We start from the raw sequence: 20,587 nt of genomic DNA, 5'->3' as shown, positions 1-20,587 counted from the left end.
AAAACCAAGGACAATAAAACAGAATAAAGCCAATCAAAATAAATAAGCATATGTGAATAGGACTTCAAACCTTACGAAATCAACAATAGTTACCATACCATTTGTTGTCTTCAAAATAGTTGCAGGACCCTTCAGACATAGGAAAAAGTGAACAGAATAGAACAATAAAAACAAAACAATGAATACAATAAAGGACTTCAAAATAAATAGTAAATCTAAAATGGCTGCCATAATATATCTTGATATGTTTTAAATAGCTGCTCATGCCATCAGAGTTTACAAAATCAAACAAAACGGAATAAAACTGAACCCCAGAAAACAATGCAAATGATATGGTTTCAGGTGGGGATCGCTTCCTAGTGAGACCTTGTTTTCTCCCTCCACAGTCTGCGAATGGTGCTGACTCTCAGAGAGAGGCTTGGGTCTGGCTGTCCCCACTCCATCTCCAGCCCACTTTTTCTCACTTGTCATGTTATCACAACACAAATAACCAATATGAAAATAGTACACGGGCTTCTGTACAAGAGGATTATTCACTAGGTGACTATAGATGTTAACCTATTTAAACTTTATAGCAATTATTCACAGTTACCCCTAATTTTATTTTACTAATGAGAAATCTAAGAGGGGCAAAGATGGCATATTACTGTAGCTACCATCGGCAAGAAGTGGAGCCAGAATTTTATGCCGGTCTGTCTTTTCTGAAACTTGTTGTCCACGTTAGAATGTTCTCTTATATACCTGTAAAATCAGAAAAAAATTAATCCTAGTATTTCATCTGATATTAACATCAGATAGCATTTTACAGACTATTATGTTACAAATCTCACAAAAAATGAGGTCCTTAAGTTTAAAGCTGGGCCTTGTAATAATGCCGTCAGAAATCTAATCAAATTTATATCAAAATTACTCAGTCTTCAATGATTTTTTTCAATTAATATTTTAGTTTCTTTATCTTACATAGTATGTTTCATCAGATACTCTTTGAAAAAAACTTTGGAAGTGTAGAGCTTGTTGATTTGTACTTTTGAAAACATTATTCTTTAACACTAGAAGCAATGATTTTTTGATACAGTAAACACTTCTTTGAAGGGAAAATAAAATTCTAAAGCAGTCTATCTTGCATTTTACAGTGCATTTTATCTCGGTGGAATTTGTTATCAAAGGCTCACTCAAAAGTTCACAGCTATCCTTGCCAAGGATTAGCAATGAAAATCTGGTACCAGATGTCTGTTAGGTGTCCCTGCATGTCTGAGTGTAGAATATAATCTCATTTTATGCACTATTCTAATATCTTAGTTTTCTTGTTGTTTAGCAGTGAAGCCTGTGGAGAACTGGAATGCAATGTTATTTCCTGCAGCTCACCATCTGTGAACCAAACCTTTTTTTTTTTTTTCTCATGATGCAGTGCAATGCTTATACTATTTAATTTTTGTCTATATTGTTATGTTTCATCTTACTTTGTAAATTTTTAAGTATGCAAGTGTAGATAAATGAAAATTTATTTGGTAAAATGTGCAAAAATATAAAAGTATGTGATAAAAATGTTCAGTTACAGAACTAAAATGATCCTACAGATCTTCTTTGTTGGTCAAAATATATAAAAATATAGGAAGCACCAGGATTCATGGTAGATATTGACATAAACATGTGACAGCATGTAAGAAATATTGAATTGTTAGTCTAGGTCAATTTGAAAGAACTCCAGTCAAGGGACTCAATGTGATCAAAACTTCACCTTTAAAAATAACCACAAAACAGAAAAAACAAAAGCATATGCCAATTTTGTTATTTCAGATGCAGCAAGACATATGACTATATGCACACCAGGCCAAAAATGACTTTGTGATAAAAGATAGTGATTAAAAGTAGACCTAGATGGTAGTTGCTTTTATCATTATCATTATCATTTAAAAAACTCCTTATAGTGCAAAAGTGCTTGTCTGATTCCTTAACTATAAGAATGCACATCTTGAAATTTGTTGCATGTACACACACATTGATTTATCTTCTGATGAATTTGACTGATTTATCATCTTATTTTGTTATATCATGTATACTCTGATATACACCTTTATCACTATCTATATTTACTACAAGTAACCAAGTGCATTATATAACCTGTTTAATAATAATTGATTACAGAGTAACAGCACTATCATGCCATGCTAATTTTTAATGTTGGAAAGTGATCAGTTAAATAAGAAAATAGCTGCAATAAAAATGCAAAACCAGGAATTGCAGAAAAGGAGGAAAGAACAGAGATGAAAGTGATAAAAAGAATCAAGATTTGTTATATAAGTGCACCAACTTTTCTGCAAGAATATACTAATAAAAATAAAAATCTGAAATCTAAACTACACAAATATTAAAATACATATTTATACTCATATTTTAGTTAATGAATGTGAAATTATTTTTTAAAAAAAAATCTTTGGATTCCCTGTACAATTAGAATGCACAGAATACAGAAAGTTCTTAATAAACAATTAGCAAACTAATGATTAAATTAAAAAGTGAATAAACCTAGGAGTATATGGGTGGAAAAAAGTATTCAAAACTGCACAATTTTAGGAACACACTGGAAAATATTGAGAAAAGGTATGAAAATTTGACAATATTTATAGCGTATTGATGTACTATTTTACATTCTTGTTAATATTTACACATGATCATACACATCACTAAAATGAGAAGAATGTAGGTAATTTGACTATGCAAAACACAAAGCAAGTTTAGATCTCAAGTTGTATCAGAAAAATTTCCATTCAAAAAGAGATATGTTACAAGAAATCTGGCAATATAATATACCTAACAAATGCCAACTATTGCAGAGAAAATATCATTCAGTATAATGTGTAAACACTCAAACTAGAAATCCTTAGGGTCCAAATTAGAAGGGAAGACAGACACCGTAGTGGTATGAGGAAGCTTAGGCTGCAGTTAATTTATATCATTGAAGATGCTAATAATCAAGTTTGCTGTCCTAAACTGAGAATGACTTGGTGGTGCATTTGATCTAGTGCCAAGGCTACCTCTTCACAAAGACTCGCTATAGTGTTTCAGTTTGGGGCACAGAAGTTAGTGTATTTCTGAAAATGTTCCATCAATTTACATTTTAGGCCATAGACACAGATAGATAGACTTTTTGATCATCATTTCATAATGAATAAACAGAAAACATTCTGCATCATCTTCTAATTTTGGCTGCAAGTGCATATTAAGGACATAAGAGGCATTAAAATAGCAAAATGGTTTGGAGAGGTATCTAAACGCAAGCCCAAGATATTTTCTGAAGTATGATGTAGAAGTGAAATTTCTGTCTGTTAACAAGATATGAGAAGACATGCCATTTAAATGGTGGGCCATTTTGTAAGATTTGATTGAACTTGGCCAAACAAATCAACCGATGGGCACCCTTACAGTTAGACTGCGTGTGACTTTTAGCAGAAAAACCCTCTAGCCTATTAATCATTCATTTGTCTGTATAAAATGTATCAGGTAAATTTCTTAAGATGATTGACAACAATTCGTGGGTGGAAAATGGACCGGGTTCCAGTCCTGGATTTACTATTGTCTTACATATGTCAATGGAAATCTTATTTAATTTCTTAGTTTTCAGATACTTTGCATATTTTAGTCTTCTTCTATAGAATTAACCTGACAAGAGAGCTTAGATGATATGCTTTGAATTAGATATACGGAAAAACATTGAACTGAATTATCCATCAGAAAATTGTTTCCTTTAAGCCCATGGAGACAAGGTTCATTAGGTAAAAACAGACAAACAGAACATGTCTGAACAGTGAGAGCTGTGACTCTGTGTGGTTTGATTTGTCCCACTTCACCAGTGGTAAAGATAGCTGTACAGCATTTTGGTGACCTATACAGCTCTGTGGAATTACCACCCAGAGTTTTTTCAAATAAATAATCATATCCATAAAAAGAGGTACCTGAGACATTCCTCAAAGAACATATCCAAAGGGTATAAATTGCAGGAAGACAGGGTGGTTCCATTGCATTTGCAAAGTTTACAAGTTTTTTTAAAAATGGAAACTTTTAATGCCACAGACTTACATACTTCCAAAAGGTTAAAATGGTGAACTTTCTGTTATATGCATCTTATCACATTTTTGTAAAGGAAATTCACTGAGTTTCAGTTCACAGAGAAAACTATTGCAGAATGAGAATTGAAAGTTGTCTTTGTTTTGAGTACCTGCTTTACAATTCTACCTGTGACCACACATACACTTCACAAGAACTGCTACAGATTTTATTCACATTGACATTCTAACAACTCAAGCTCAGGAAAGGGTGTGTAGGATACATGGTGTTGAAAATCAGTGAGTTAAAAAGCCATGTGTAAACCCATTCCTTAGCCCTGCAAAGTCAGTGTCAAGGTGTCTTTGAAAACAGAAGCAAATGAAGAGAAACGGAAAGAGCTCATGCTGTCCACATACTGTGGGAAGAAGCATTGAACTTCTCACTTATGTTCTCACCCTTCTAAGAGCTCTCTTATATTCCATTCCAGAGCAGTCTACTGAGTATTAAGATAGCAGAACCAATGCAAGTTCAAGAGAATCCAGCAACCAACGCAAATTAAAGAGAAAAACATACAGATTGCTCATTGATTGACTGATGGTTGTAGCCAGTAAGAGTCTTGTCCACATCAAGGAAAATAAAGACTTGTTTTCTTACCCAAAATACATTTTGGGTACTCTACAAAAATACGTTTTGATCTGAATTGCTCTCTAGTTTTTCTAGGGGAGAACTAAATTTGAAAAGGAATTTTCGAACATATATCAGAGATGTGGCTTTTCAATTCCTAAAACAACAAATAAAATTATTTCTATACACAAAGAACAATTTTAAAAACAGTCCCACACATAGAGATGATTTATTATAAAAGTGGAATTCAGCTAATGAATACTTTCTTCATTCTTTGCAATTCTTTCTTTGGTTCACCTGTCTGGACTTTATAGCCAGCAGCACACTGGAAATATTAACTTTGAGAATCTATCTTAAAACCAGATTAACTGAGACTCTGCGAATGCATCAACATCAAAAGTCTGCCCTTGGCACTTACTCCTTTTTATATGAACAATGAAAAACTTTCCTCCTTATGTGCAATCAAAAAGTAACACATAATTAGGTGGTGACAAAATGTTATGAAAGCTGAAATGTATTATGTGTTTGTTTCCTCAATAAAAACCTCACAAATAAACATGTTTCTTTTCCTACCATTCGTACAACTTAGAAAAGAGGAAAAAAAATTGTATTATAACTGCTTTGGGCTACAGCTATATTTTCTAATAAAACAGAGGGCCATGTATTTCATCAGTTTATAGGAACCATATCACTAACGCATCAAAGATACTCTGTTAAATTTGTTCTTTGAAGTAATTCTAATTTTACAAGAAGAATTTATGCATAGACTTCTGTATAAATACAACTATCCAGAGTTACTAAATATCTGATAATAACTTATGATAGAATATTGAAGGAGTTAATCAATTGCAAGATAATGGTTGCCCAACTGCAGCAGTCTCCACACTAAACTCTCTTCACATTTAACACCATCTGGAGGTCCCTCGAACACCCCTTATACTTGAGTACTTTGCAAGAAGACTCAGTGAACATAATGAAAGCCATTGCACTTATGGTGTATAGATCAAAACACAGAGCAGAATAAAATCAGCAAAGAAAAGACATTTTCCTGCAGTTGGTGTAAATTTCTTTAATGGGGTTAACATGTGACCGTACCTATGAAGTACTGACCTCCTGAGAGACTGATAAAGCCATGATGTGCCTGTGATTTACCAGAGCACTATCAAATAAGTGTGACTGATTGATTGACCAACTGGCCATTTGACTGTTTTATCTTCGGACTGACCAGTACCCAGTACCCTATGATGCAAGCCCCATATGAATCATATTGTTTCCTAACTCTCTGTGACCAGCTCCTACCCTAAATCGCGTTATTGCTATCTTTATGTCCTAAGGCCTTCAGGAAACCAGGAATTAACTCCAGGGCTATTTGCTATTATTTCACTGATTAAAACTACTATTTTCTCCATAAATGGATAGGGACAAAATGTCGGTGTGCTTCTTCGCTCCAATAAACATCTTATCTCACTAATTTTGTTATACTCAACTTGGAAGGAAATAATAACTTTGAACCATCATTTATTTGTTTGTTTGTTTTTGTTTTATTTTTCTGAATCTAGGAATTATATACCTAAAAACATGGCCTGGCCTGGGATATCCATCATAACTAAACTTTACAAAATATTTTTGTGGTAAACTGAACCGTAGAAACAAAAATATCTTCCGTATGCTCTTCTACAGGAAAAGATTATCACATCAACCTTTATTAGCTCACTATAGTGATCCAAGGAAAACATCTTAAACGTTGCTAGGACTCATAAATGGATGGACACAGTAATCCGGAAGCTTTGGTCAGCTACGATGGTGCTGACCTGTGTTTAGTGAAGTTGTCAGATAGGACAGAGGGGGAAAAGTCCCAACAGTCAATTTTGTATTAGCAATTCACACTCGTATTTCCTCTGGGTGTGGAAAGTGAAGAGTTTCTGGAGACAAAATAGTTAAGAAGTAATATTGCTTCACATGGAATTTTAGAATAAATACATGTTCTTCAGGAAGAACAGCCTGTAGAAACACTGTTTGCAGCATTCGCCAGTTCTCTCACATTCTTCCTAACCCTTTGAAAATCAATAAACAAGCACAGTTTCTGACACTTTTGTTGCTAAAATAAAAAGTAAGAAACAAAGCAGAATTTTTCCTTTTATGTAACATATCAGTCACTTTCCCATTGTCTGTTCTTTATAACCTCTTAAGCTGGAATGCTTTTTACTTCCTGCTAACTCCTCTATGTTGTTTAATCAGTCTCGTGTTGTTTTACTAATCAGTGTTAGTGCACTGGATGACTTTAGATACTCAGCAATAGCAAAATTAGTTATAAACAGCCTGTGTTCATAAAGACCTTTGTCTGGCTGAATGAGAACAAAAAATGTAATTGTTAATAATTCTTATTATGAATATTTATACTAATTTTATTTATATACTCATACATATAAATTTATATAAAGTAACCTGCAGCTTCATTGCTTAGTGTAGGTATTCATGTCTCAAGTCTCTTTTTGCAGGTGTCTGTATAATTTTGGGGTTTCCACACTGACTATAGCTTGTGGTTGGTTCACAATTAACAATTCCATGTGACTTGTGATATTTTCAGTTGCCACTTCTAAGTTTTTCTCTTTCTGGTGATGCCTTTTTACATTGAAAAGGATCATATTTCTTCCCACTTCATTTTATTCTTCTAATATTTTCTTAATACTCTTAAATGGTGTCTTCAATTTTTTATAGTCTAGTCATATTTACATTTTTAGAAATGTCAAACAATCGGAAACATCATTTTACTGAGTGCTTGAATATTTTTAATTTTTGTAACAATTCCTAAAAACCATGTAAAGTAGAATATTTATTTATTCAGAAATGTGCTATATTTTATACCAGTACCAACACAAGTGGTTGAGTAAAATATTGTAAAAAGAGAAATAAATAAATTCAGTGGAAGAGAGAACTGTATCATAAAACATTTTCAGGGAAATCTGGAGAAGACATAAAAAGGAGGAAAAGTTATGAAAATAAAACAGAAATATATCAAATTTTAATCCAACACAATTAGCATTAAAATGTGAATATCTATAGGTAAATAAAAGATAAAATTGTCATGTTGAATAAATGCCTAACAACTTACTAAATAATGCCTGGAAAAAACATAGACTTACAGAGGTTTAAAATTAAAGTAGAAAGTTGGGTTTGATGATGCTTGTCTGTACTCTTAGCACTTTGGAGGCCAAGACAGGAGAATTATTAGGAGATTATGGCCAGATTGGACTATACAGTGAGCTCACGGTCATAGAGAACTACATAGAGAGATTCTGCAGCAAAACAAACAAACAAAAATAAAACCAAAAGGAAGGAGAAATTGATTTCACAAATATAGTCAAATGATTTTTGAGAAAGACGCAAAAATAGTTAATCTTTTTACCTAAACTGAATTCTCAAAAAGAAAATATGAATCTTGAGACATGTCTCAAAACTTTTAAAAAATAACTTAAAATTAATCAAACATCTAAATGCAAAATCATGCAATTTTTTTGAAGAAGTCACAGAAGAAAATCTATTCAAATTTGGATATTATGTTGTTTTGTTTTCTAGGATGCAACATGAGATGAACAATTCCAAAAAGAGAAAAATATACATGCATTGAACTTTATCTAAAAGTGCAATATTTGCATTGCAAAAGACACTAAAACAAAAACAAACTATCTGTAAATTACACATGTGATAAACATTAAAAGTCAGCAATAAGAAAATTTCAGTGAGGAACAACGCTAATATGAACTTTCACATATGATGTGATAAGGACAATTACCATAATTAGATGAAAAATTCTTCAGAAAAAATACAACTTGTCTCCATTTAATCATAAATATAACAATCAAGCTAGTTTGAATTGAAAGATATTTATTCAAATTATCCCCCCCCCACACACACATGGGATTGAACCAAGGACTTTCACACTAAGTTATAACCCTTTTTTCTTCCTTTTCCTCCTCCTCTTTTTCCTCCTCTTCTTTCTCCTTCTTCTCCTTCCTTCTTCTTTCTTCTTCATCTTTTTATTTTTGTAGATACAATCCCTCTAAGTCACTTAACTGCCCCAGTTTTGCTTAAACTTACAATCCTCTTGGCTCAGTCTTCCACAGTGCTGAGATAACAGTCAATTTTTTTCTAAGAGTAACTTTTACTATTTTTATTTAAAAAAAGATTAAGATAAAAGAGGACATAACAAAACAGATCAGAACAGAACAATTTATGCCTAGAAGTGGAATAGCTGGAACAAATGGGACTTCCAATCCCAGCTTTTGAGAAATCTCCAGACTGACCTTCACAATGGTTGCACCAGTCTACACTCCCACCAACAGTGCAGGAGAGTTCCTTTTTCCCCATATCCTCTCCAGCATTTGTTGATAGCTTTCTTGATCCTGGCCATTCTTTCAGGAGTGAGATGGAATCTCAGCGTGGTTTTAATTTGCATTTCTCTGATGAGTAATGATGATGAACATTTTTTCATGTATTTATTTGCCATTTGTATTTCTTCATCTGAGAACTGTGTATTCATCTCAGAAGCCCATTTTGGATTGGGTCTTTGAATTTCGCTTTTTTAAAAAAATTCTTTATATGTTTTAGACAAAACTACTTTGTCTGAGGGACAGTTCACTAAGATATTTTTTCCTAGTGTGTGGTTTTTCTTTTTACTATGCTGGAGATTTCTTTGAACATGCAGAAACTTTTTAATAAGTTGTGATACCAGTTATTGATACTGGGAAGTATTTCCATACAGTTTGATTTCTGTTCATGAATTCTCTACCTATCCCTACATCTTCAAGGTTTTTACCCAATTTGTATTTCAATATATTTAGTGTTTCTGTTTTGCTATTCAGATCTTTGATCCATCTAGATTTTAATTTAGTATATGGTGATAGGCATGGGTCTAGTTTTAGTTTTCGGCAGATGGAGAGCCAGTTTTTCCAACACCATTTATTAAAGAGACTGTCATTCTTCCAGGGAACTTGTTTGACCCCTTTATCAAAAATAAGGTGGTTGAGTGTGTTTGTAGTTGTGGTTGTACCTTCTAATCTATTCCATTGATCTTTGGCTCTGTTCTGATTCCAGTACCATGTTGATTTTACTACAGTTGCTTTGTAGTATAACTTCAAGTCAGGGATTGTGATGCCTTCTGCCTTGCCTTTGCTGCTTAGAACTGTCTTTGCTATTCTAGGTCTCTTCTGGATCCATATGAATGTAGAATGTATTTCTCTAGATCTATAAGGTATGTTGATGGTACTTTTATTGGGATTGCATTGAATCTGTGTAACAGCTTGGGGAGAATTCCATTTTCATAATATTTACTCTTCCTATCCATGAGCAAGGTATGTCTTTTCATTTTGTGAAATCCTCTTTGATTTCTTTTTTCAGGGTATTATAATTTTCCCTATATAGATCTTTCACATTTTTGTGACAATAATGCCTAAGTATTTCATTTTTTTGGATGCTAGTGTTAAGGATGTAGCTTCTCTTTTTGCTCTCTGTGATTTTGTTGTTAGTATATATGAATGCTGTTGATTGAGTATTGATTTCATATCCAGCTACATTGCTGAATTTATTTATTATATCTAGGAGAATTTCCATGGGGTTTTGGGAGTCTTCTATGTAAAGTATCATGTCTTCCTCAAACACTGATAATTTAAATTACTCTTTTCATATTTTTATCATTTTTATTTCTCTCTATGTCTAATAGTTCTGGCCAGCATTTCCAGTCCTATATTAAATAGGAGCAGTGATAAGGGACATCCTTGACTTGTGCCTGACTTTAAGGTAAAAGCCTTCATTTTTTGCCACTTAGTATGATACTGGCTGTTGGTTTGTCATAGATGGCTTCTATGATATTGAGGTAAAGACAATCTATTCGAATTATCTGTAAGGTTCTTATCATGAATGAATGATAGACCTTATCAAAGGCTTTTTCTGCATCTATATAAACAATCATATGATTCTTACATTTGGCTTTATTGATATGGTGGATTACATTTATTGATTTACGTATGTTGAACCATCCCTGCATGCCTGGGATGAATCCCACTTGGTCATGGTATATAAACTTCTTGATGATTTGCTGCATCCTACTTGTCAATATTTTATTGAGGATTTTTGCATCTATGTTCATTAGGGAGATTGGTCTGTAGTTCTCTTTTTCAGTTGGGTCTTTCTCAGGTTTTGGTACTAGAGTAATATTTGCCTCCAGGAATGACTTAGGAAGGATTGCTTCCCTTTCGATTTCATTGAAGAGTTTGAGGAGTGTCAGCAGTAAGTCTTCTTTGTATTTCTTGTAGAAATCCTCAGTGAATCTATCTGGGCCTGGGCTCTTCTTTGTAGGTGAGGACTTAATTACATTTTCAATTTCATTAATAGAAATTGGGTTATTCGGCAGTTTTACATCTTCTTAACCTAGCTTTCATACTTCATATGTTTCTAGGAATCTGTCTATGTCTTCTGTGTTATCAAACCTATGAGAATAGAGGTTTTAGAAATAGGTGTTGATGTTTTTCTGTATTTCTACAGAGTCTGTAGTGATTTCATCTTATTCATTCCTTATTGCATAAATTTGAGCTTTTTCTCCCCTTTTGAAATAAGGTTGGCTAGGGGCTTATTGATTTTATTTATTCTTTCAAAGGACCAACTCTTTGATTCGTTGATTCTTTGGATTGTTTTCTTAGTCTCTATTGTATTGATTTCTGCTCTGATTTTTATAATTTCCTCCCTTCTTTTGGCTTTGGAATTTACTTGATCTTCTTTTTCTATATGTCTGAAGTATAGCATCAGGTTATTTATTTGTTTTCCTTCTGTTTTCCTAATGTGGGAACTCAGTGCAATGAATTTTCCTCTGAGGACCACTTTCAATGCATCCCACAGATTCTGGTAAGTTATTATCTATATTTTTGTATGCTTGTAGGTATTGTTTAATTTCTCCTTTAATTTCCCTGGTGACCCACTGATTACTCAAGACTGTGTTATTCAATTTCCATGTGTTTGTTGAATTTTTGCAATTTCTTTTATCACTAATTTCTAATTTCATGGTCCAATTATCCGATAACATGTATGGGATAATTTCAACTCTTTTGCATTTACTTAAATATGTTCTGTGGTATAGTATACGGTTTATTTTAGAGAATGTCCTATGCACTGCTGAGAAGAATGTGTATTCTGATGTTGTTGGATGGAACACTCTGTATATGTCTATCAAGTGCATTTTTTCACAGGTGTGATTTAGTTTTGTTATTTCTTTGCTGATTTTCTGTCTGGTTGATATGTCCCTTGGTGACAATGGTGTGTTAAGGTCACCTGTTACAATTGTGTTATTGCTAATTTGATTTTTCATTTCTATTAATACTGGCTTTATATAACTGGGTGTTCTGTATTTGGTGCAGATATATTTAAGATAGTTATCTATTCCTCTTGAAGTTTTCCCCTAACCAGCATGTAACGATCTTTATCTCTTCTGATCATTCTTGGTTTGAAGTTCACATTGTCTGCAAACAGAATAGCTACCCCCACTTTTCTGGGGTTCCTGTTGCATGAAGTATTGTTTTCATCCTTTGACTTTCAGTCTGTGAGTATCTTTTGGGCTAGATGGGTTTCGTGTAGATAGCATATGGTTGGTTGACTGTTGTTTCTTGATCCAGACTGCCATTGTTACTTTTAATTGTTGAATTGAGACCATTTACATTAATGGTTGTGGCTGTTATATTTTGGTTTATTGTTGACATGTTATCTTTCTGCTGTTGTATCTTCATCTTTCTGTTCTGTTTAATTGTCTGCATAGCTTAGTGGTTTTTTCCTAAGTGTATCTAAAGTGTCTTTCAATATCCTTTGCAGGGTTGGCTTGGTGATCATGAAGTTATTCAGTTTTACTTTGTCATGGAAGTATCTTATTTCTTCATCAATTTTAAAGGACAGTTTTTCAGGGCACATCAGTCTAGGTTGGAAATCATTTTCCTTGAGGATCTGTAATACTACACTCCATGCTCTTCTTGACTTTATTATTTGTGCTGAGAAGTTTGCTGTGATTCTGATAGGTTTTCCTTTATAGGTGATCTGTCTTCTCTTTTTGACAGCTTTTAATATTCTATTTTTATGTTGGATTTCTAGGATGGTGATTATTATATGTCTGGGTGTAGTTTTATTTTGGTTATGACTATTTGGAGTTCTATAGGCTGCAGTGATCCTGATGTCAGTTTCCATTCTCATGTTTGGGAAATTTTCAGCTAATACTTCTTTAAATATCTTCTTGATATGCTGCATTTTGTCCCCTTCTTTTTTCATTTATTTCTATCAAACTTATGTTGTTTTTCTTTGCATCACCTTGCAGCTGTTGAATTGCTATTTCCTGATTCCTTGTTATTTTTAAAAGATCTTTCCTGTTCTTCCGCCACAAGCTGCATCTTGTCTTTGAGGTCTGAAATTCTATCTTCACTTTCATTGAGGTGGTTTTGACAACTTTCAATGGAATTTTTGATTTCCTGTATATCTCTTTGAATCTGCTTCATGTGTTCTGTTTGTTTCTTATATTGTTCATCCAGGGATTCAATCTTTTTGTTTTGTTCCTCTTATTTTTTAACTATGTCTTCTTTAGATGTGTTCAGCATCTCTTTCATTTCTTTTATCATTTCTTCTTCTATCTGGGAGATTATTTCTAGTTTGAATTCCTTCAAAGCTTCCCAGATTTGCTTCTTTATTTCTGTTGCTATTATTTCAGGTATTTCAGATGTATTTCATATATTTTCTTTTATGTACATAGCTCCTAAAGTTTCTGGGGATGGGCTGCATGTTTGAGATTGTTTTTTGGTCTTTTGTTTGGTCATTTTCCTATATTTCTGTGTTTCAAGTGTTGTTTCAAGGCTTCCCCTGTGCCTGTTGGAAATCGTCTTCTATGCCCTCAACTCCTGGTACTCTGGCCTCCTAGTTCCCAGGATTGATAGAGGGTTACTGGGAGTGGGGCAGGCAGGACCAAGACCTGCAGAGCTGGTCAAGTTTGGCAGGATGCTGGGAAGTTCCTTGGCGGGTGAGAGCAATGATCTTAAACTCCTGGGGCTCAGAATGGTGCAGGAACAGTCATCTTCGGCCACCCAGTTTCCAGAATTGAGGGAGCAGGCAGGCCCAAGATCCCTAGAGCTGGCCGAGCAAAGCAGGAAGCTGGGAAGTTGGTGCAGGCAAGCCCAAGACCTGAGGAGCCAGTCAAGTGTAGCAGGAAGCTGGGAAGCTCCTTGACTGGTGGGAGCAATGATCCCAAACTCCCGGGTCTCTGGATGGTGCACGGACACTCACCTCTAGCTGCCCAGTTCCCAGGATTCCACAGTCACTTTTTATAATCATGGTCACGGAAGAAAAATTCACAAACCTTTCAAGCTGGAGGAGGCTAAGTACATATAATGAGAAACTGCAATGTAGGACCATGCACTGGATCCCAGAATGAAACCGTAAATTAAAGTTCTGTACTTTGGTTAATGATAGTTTGCCAATGTTAATTGCTCAGTTTTAATAAATGTATCATAGCTGAGTAAGAGGACACTGAGGCCAGAATAGAAAATACGTCTTTCCTATGGCTGTAACTTGTCTGGGAAGCTGTTATTGTTTTAATATTATAAACCATTTCTATGACACAATTTGGATTATGCTTTCCATAAGTAAGGTCTGCTAAACACACACTGTGTTGTAATAGTTTAAGTGGAAAATCAAAGGGTGATGTGAAGAAAAATAACTAGTTTTAAGAGCTACAAGGACATTGGCAAGAGTTTTTCTAAAATGGATCAAAAATTGGGGCATTGAGAAAGGACATGAAGTAAAAGAAAACAGAAATGATTAAAGGTTTAGTCTTACTCAGTTTGAAAGAATACAGGAACCACTAAAAGAAATGTTGCAAAAATTCAAGAAGGGGAACAAATTTGAGAAGAGAACTGATTACTAGGCTTTTGTAAATGTTAAGTTTGATTGAAACTCTGGAAGGGCATCCAAGTGTAAAGGTCAGAAAAGCAGTTATTAGTATGTAGTTGTCAGACGACAGATTTGGACAAGAGATATCTGGTAAAAGCACTTAGAAAGTGTAGCTGACATTAGAAGAGTAAATTGCTAAGGCAGAGAAAATCAAGAAAAGAAGCCAACGTAAGAGTATGAGAGGAGAGCTGAGAAGAAAGGAAATTCTAAAGACAAAACTTTTAGAAAAATCTACACTAAGAATTCAAAATGAGGATGAAAACATGAAAGATATTTTATTAAATCGAAACAAAGCAGAGTAGCTAGAATTTGAAGTGTCTATTAGTGTCAAGTACTATAGAGATAAACATCTATGTTAATTGAATGATTTTTATGAGGTATTAACATTAAGAAGTCACTGAATACCAAAAGCTACTGGCTTTAATAGATGCTGACACACAAGAATGGAAGAAGTAGAAGACATAGCTCATTATATTAAATTTCATGGGAAAATATAATGAAAATAAGACAGCAACATTGGAACTCTGAATTTCAGTGTCTCAGATAAGTTTCTTTTGTCAAACAATTATAAATTTCAACCACCTATATGTTCTTCAATTATGCAATCACTTGTCCTATTTTACTATCCCTGGCTTATCCTGTTAAATGCATATATGAGGTTTGGAATGCCTCTCAGGGAAATTATTATTGTATATTTGTCAAATTATTTAACTATTGCACAAAAATGATTGCATGGATAAATTAAGGTGATATAACACATAATTGATATAAGTATTAGTATATATGTAGGTATTGTAATGATTGAATATAATATTGGCATAAAGTTGCCAAAAGAAAGGAAAATGGTGCACATTATTTGAGGAAATATTTTTTTCTGAATGCAGACAATTTAAATTTAGCATGTTTTTAATAACAACAGATATCCTTTAAAGTTAGTAATGAAGATTATATGAAAGACAAGAGATTATTGAAAAAATAACCAGTAATAACAGTTGTTGGGGTAAAAGTAGAATCAGAAAAAAAAAAGGACAAATTATACTTACTAGAAGTCTTCAAAAAGGGACAAATAAACCCTTTGGAATTCTGTAGCATAGTAGAAATTAATGTTTTTTTCCAACAAATATTTGATATTTACTATAGAATGACCCTAGTAAATTGAGCTATGTAATGGGGATATAGTGTTTAAAATTTTTTTTTTGTTCTCTTGATGTTTCATTTATGATCCTTGATATATGGATATATAGATATGGAAATAGATACACATAAACATATAATTTATTTCTTTCAACACTTTACATGATATCCTATTGCCAGGCCTCTGTGTTTTTTCATGATAAATAGGTTAACCTCATAGTAAATCCCTTGTATGAGACCATTCAAATCTTTCTAAATTTGATTTTGATGGTGTGGTTGTGGTATATCTCCTTGTATATCTCTCTGAGTTTATCTTATCTGGAGTGTATAGAGATTTACAGATGTGTAGACACATTCATTTCTTTAAATTTGTCGTGGTCTAAGAGATTAGTTCTTCATTCTTTCTGGTTTTACCTCATTTTACTTCTTATACTCCCATAACACACTTGGTATGATTAGTAGCTACTTAGTTATTGAGAATCAATTATATATTCTTCATTCTTTTTATTTCCTATATGTCTATTGTGTTAATTTTAACTCAAATATCTTCAAATAACCATTTCTTTTTTCCTCCATCACAATACTGTTGATGTTGAACTCCTGTAGAGAACTTTTCCTGCAAATTATTAGAGTTTTAAACACCAGAATTTTTACATGGTTTCTGTCTGTATTAATGTTCTCTATATGTTTGGAAATCGCTTGATTTCTTTTAGCTCTTTACGTATAATTCTAGATAGCTGATTTAAAATCTTTTTCTAATAAGTCAAATGTCTAAACTTCCTTTGGGACAATTTTGGTCAATTGTTTTTATTTTTCTGTTTTCTTTTGTCTTAAAATAAATGATGGTCATTTGCATGGCTTTGCTCTTTAGCATATCTCATATTTTTTTTTTTTAAACTTAAATTGGAACTATTGTGTTTTTTAATGTGATAACTCTGGAAACAAGATTTTTGCCCTTCCTACTGTTCAATACCTTTTTCAAAACTCTTTTTTGTCACATACAGCAATTGAAGCCAATATTCCATTATCTAAATGATAAGTTGATAATCTGACAGAAATTTCCTTAAATGCCAAAATTTAGCATCTGTCTTGGTTACTTTGCTTGTGTTTCTGAACAAAATACCTGACATCCAAAAGTAAGGAAGGAAAGGTTTATTTCGCTCACGGTTTATGAAGGTTTCAGTTCATAATCACCTGGCTCCAAGGCAGTGTAGCATGACACAGAGAAAAAAGTTCAAGGTGGCAGGAGACAGCAAAAGCAGCAAGAACAAAAGTAGGGGAATGAATCTCCTTTCCTTCATTACATTGTAACCTGGCTACCAGTGCTGGGGGAGTGTAACACTCACACCATGTGTATGACCTCTTCTTGAACAGGATGAGGACATTTACAAATTGAAGACCCTGGCCTGCTGCTGAATCTTTTAGTTCTAAACTTCTGGAGTTGACAAAATGAATCAACCATAACAACATCTTTTTTCATGAAGCACGCTGCTGGTTAGTGTTCATTTTCTGTAAGAACCTGGAATTCTTCATTGTTGACTCTGATCCTTTTCAGTGGGCTGAATTAGTGGAGGGGTGGCTCTTTGTAGCTTCATACTCTGTCCCCCTTTAGTGAAGCACTCCTTCTCCATAGGAAGCCATGCTGTCCTTGTCTTCTCTCTCTCCCTCAGGTGATTTCTCCTGCAAAGGGGCTTACTCTTTCAAAATCTCACAGAAAGTGTACTACTGTTTATGATGTGGAAAATCTATTTTTATAAGAGAGGATTTCATTTATTAAGTCTCAAAATTAAAACTTTAAATATAAACTCTGGAACTCATGATATAATTATATTTTATCATTGTATTTATGACATGAATACTATGCAAAAATACCTTAGTCAAGCAACTATTTTGGAGTCCTGCAAAGTATAAAATCTAATTAGTGATATATCTCGATCTGTATCTGTACATTTGAAACTGGTGATCTGACTGCCAAGAGGCTGAAGGCAGCCCAAAAGTATTTTGCCCTGCTTTTGTTTGGTGGCCACTGTGTTTGTTTTTATTTGCTTATTGTTTTGTTTTTCATTACATAAGCACTTTAGTTGTATGAGCACTTTTGGTTGGATCATGCGTTGTAAACATCACTATGTTTAGCAATGTTCTTTACTACCTGATATCTAATTCACATATTTATTGTCCTTTCATGATCCCTGCAGGTGATTCAATTTATGATCATTGATCTCTATAGTATATCCCATTTTGGTATAAAAGAGCAGAGAACTTTCTTGTCTTATTTTTAAGAGATCAAATATTACCAGCATTTTTAAATGAAATGTTTTAGCACTGATCTACTTTATATCTGACTTTTTCCCTTTGCTTTATTGTTGTGCAAAATAACACTTTCCTAATTCCAGTCATGCTTTCTGCATTCTCTGGACTTAAGAAGGAACAAACAGAAATGCAATAGATATTCATTATGCTGGAATCTATGTGCATAGATAATACTTCTAACAGCTTGAGTAAAATCCCATGGTATTTACATCTGGATTTATAAACATGAGAATGTGGGTGCAAGACCATAGATCCATAATTGTCAAAATGTCCATAGTTCAATTATCTAAATATATGAATATATTTCACAAATAAACAATATTTCACAAAGAAATTCAGAAATTGATCAATCACTATGTATTGAGTGCGTCCTTTGTGCTTTGTTATACAAGTAGCTTACAACTGAAGCCTTATTTACTGATAAAGATCAGTGTGCAATCAATATAGCTAGAATAATATTTTATCAGTCATAAAATCTGGCTGGAACACATAAACAGAGGTTTGTGCTAATCCCACAGAGAGACACACATATGTCAATTCCATGAAAACATACCTTTATAGAAATCATTTAATTAAGAAACATGGAATTTCCTTCACATTGTCAGATTGTTTGAATAAATGCACTAAAGTTATCATAATGTAGAATGCATTATATGTATATTAAACTCTATTATGATGTTTTTCTATGTTTCTACTTAAATCCATTTAATTTTAAAAGCTGCTATTTTTCTCTTCATTAAATATGTTTCTGTTTCAGAACCTGGTAATACAAACTTGAATAGAGCATCTATACATTAGCAAAACTAGATATGAGCTGAGTAGAGGATACTAGGATATCAGAAAATATTTTGGAGGAACAGGACAAAATGATTCTTGTGTTTTATCCTCATTCATAGCCCCACTGTGAAGACTGCCAACTGGCTTTCCGGAGTGTCTCATAGAACTCTGAGATGCTGCCAACCACAGCTTGACCTTAACCTGAACTCTTTTGGTTTAGTAGGTAGAAGAGCAGAGAGATAATGAGAGACCAGCGAGTTCACAGAAATCACTGTTGCTGTAACAGAGCAAAACTGGTGTTCAGAAAATTCTCTTTAGGCAGCTTTCACAAAGATCACACATCACATCTTTGATCATTTATTTTTTCTTCTATGCAGACTAAGCAAGGTAGAGAAAAGATCTGCACAGAAGCACCAGTGGCTGTTCACACTGTTCTCTCATTCATCTGGTCTGCTCTTCATGGAATAGCTAGACTGGGAAGGTTAATAGAATAAGTAAAAAACTTTCTCATCAAACAAAGATCACAGAATAAATTTGCTTTCTTGGAACACATTTTGAATAAATATATAATGCTCATTTTTACTTTAGGTGTTTTAAATACACAAATAACAGAAGAAAAGAAACATTCAATTATTCAAGAGAAGTGTTTTATTTGTACGCATTCCCTTTTGGAATATATACTTGAAAATGAATTTTGGTTTACTTCCAGAATCTTAATATACCCAATGTTTAGAATATTTTGAAAACATTTGTATTATTATTTAGACTCAGAATTGCCTATGCATATATATTATAGAGAATGTCTAACATCAGTTATATTGCTTTCATTCAGCACTCATTTTTTTTTCTTTAAGACTTAGAACATTTTAATGGAAAGTTCCCCACTACATAAATTGACATTTGGAATCTGGTGATAACTAAAATACCATGTAAATTCAACAAGGATTTGTTAGGTAAGATGCAACAAAAAGTTTCAGCCATTGAGAAAACTTATAAAAGAACATCTGTGACATGTCCCAAGGGAATTAAGGCACAGAAAAATAAATGAAAGAATGAGGAACAATGATGGTAGTGTGGAATTTTGTCCACATTCTGAAATCATGAAATAGTCATATCTTTGAAAGTACATCCTATCAAATAGCACAGTAAGTATTTTCTTAATGGTTTTCTGCATCCACATAAATAGCAGTGGATTACACACTGGAATTGGGTTTCTTAATAGACATAGCAGTCTAGAACTTGGCAGAAAATCAGTAGTATTACGCAGTGCATTAAGAAACATGTGGGATCCTACTTGGGGTACTCAGCAATACCTTTAGAAATTCTTCAGTAGGCTAAATGCTATCTACAGAAAGAGTTCTATTCCAGTGGATTTGAAAGATAAAATGATTATTCCTTTCATATCAAAAGTGGTGTTGGGAAAACTAGATATCTCAGTTTAAAAAAATGTAACTGATACTACACCAATGTGTCCTTTTTCCATTTCAAATAAATTCTTGAATAAGATGCTATATTTACAGGAAAGGATTCTCTGATGCACCTAAGCCATTGCTCTTACAATGGACATATCCAAACTCTCTCAGACTTGATTTCTTCTTCAGTGTTCAATGTTTATGGGCCTCATTTCCTTTCATTATACTTTTCTCTGGAGAGGCTTTACTTATATTTCTAAGGTTTTGTTTTTAATTTAATCTTATCAAAATCTTATGTTGTTCACAAAGGTTCTTCT

The 20,587-nt window shown here is 33.4% G+C and overlaps 1 long non-coding RNA gene across 1 annotated transcript in view; it reads right to left on the bottom strand.

Moving 5' to 3' along the window:
- Nucleotides 1–270: 270 nt before the first annotated feature.
- LOC101788745 (uncharacterized) overlaps nt 271–20,587 on the bottom strand; it is a 93,178-nt gene continuing 72,861 nt past the window's right edge. Inside the window, exon 8 of the long non-coding RNA XR_010050212.1 lies at nt 271–741. This is a non-coding gene — a long non-coding RNA (uncharacterized LOC101788745). The remainder of the gene's footprint in view (nt 742–20,587) is intronic.

This window comes from Cavia porcellus, unplaced genomic scaffold, assembly GCF_034190915.1.
Source record: "Cavia porcellus strain 051 isolate PalLab524CR breed Dunkin Hartley unplaced genomic scaffold, mCavPor4.1 scaffold_10, whole genome shotgun sequence".
Taxonomy (NCBI): Eukaryota; Metazoa; Chordata; class Mammalia; order Rodentia; family Caviidae; genus Cavia; species Cavia porcellus.
Note: the sequence above shows the minus strand (reverse complement) of the source record. Positions and strands in the feature narration are given on the sequence as shown.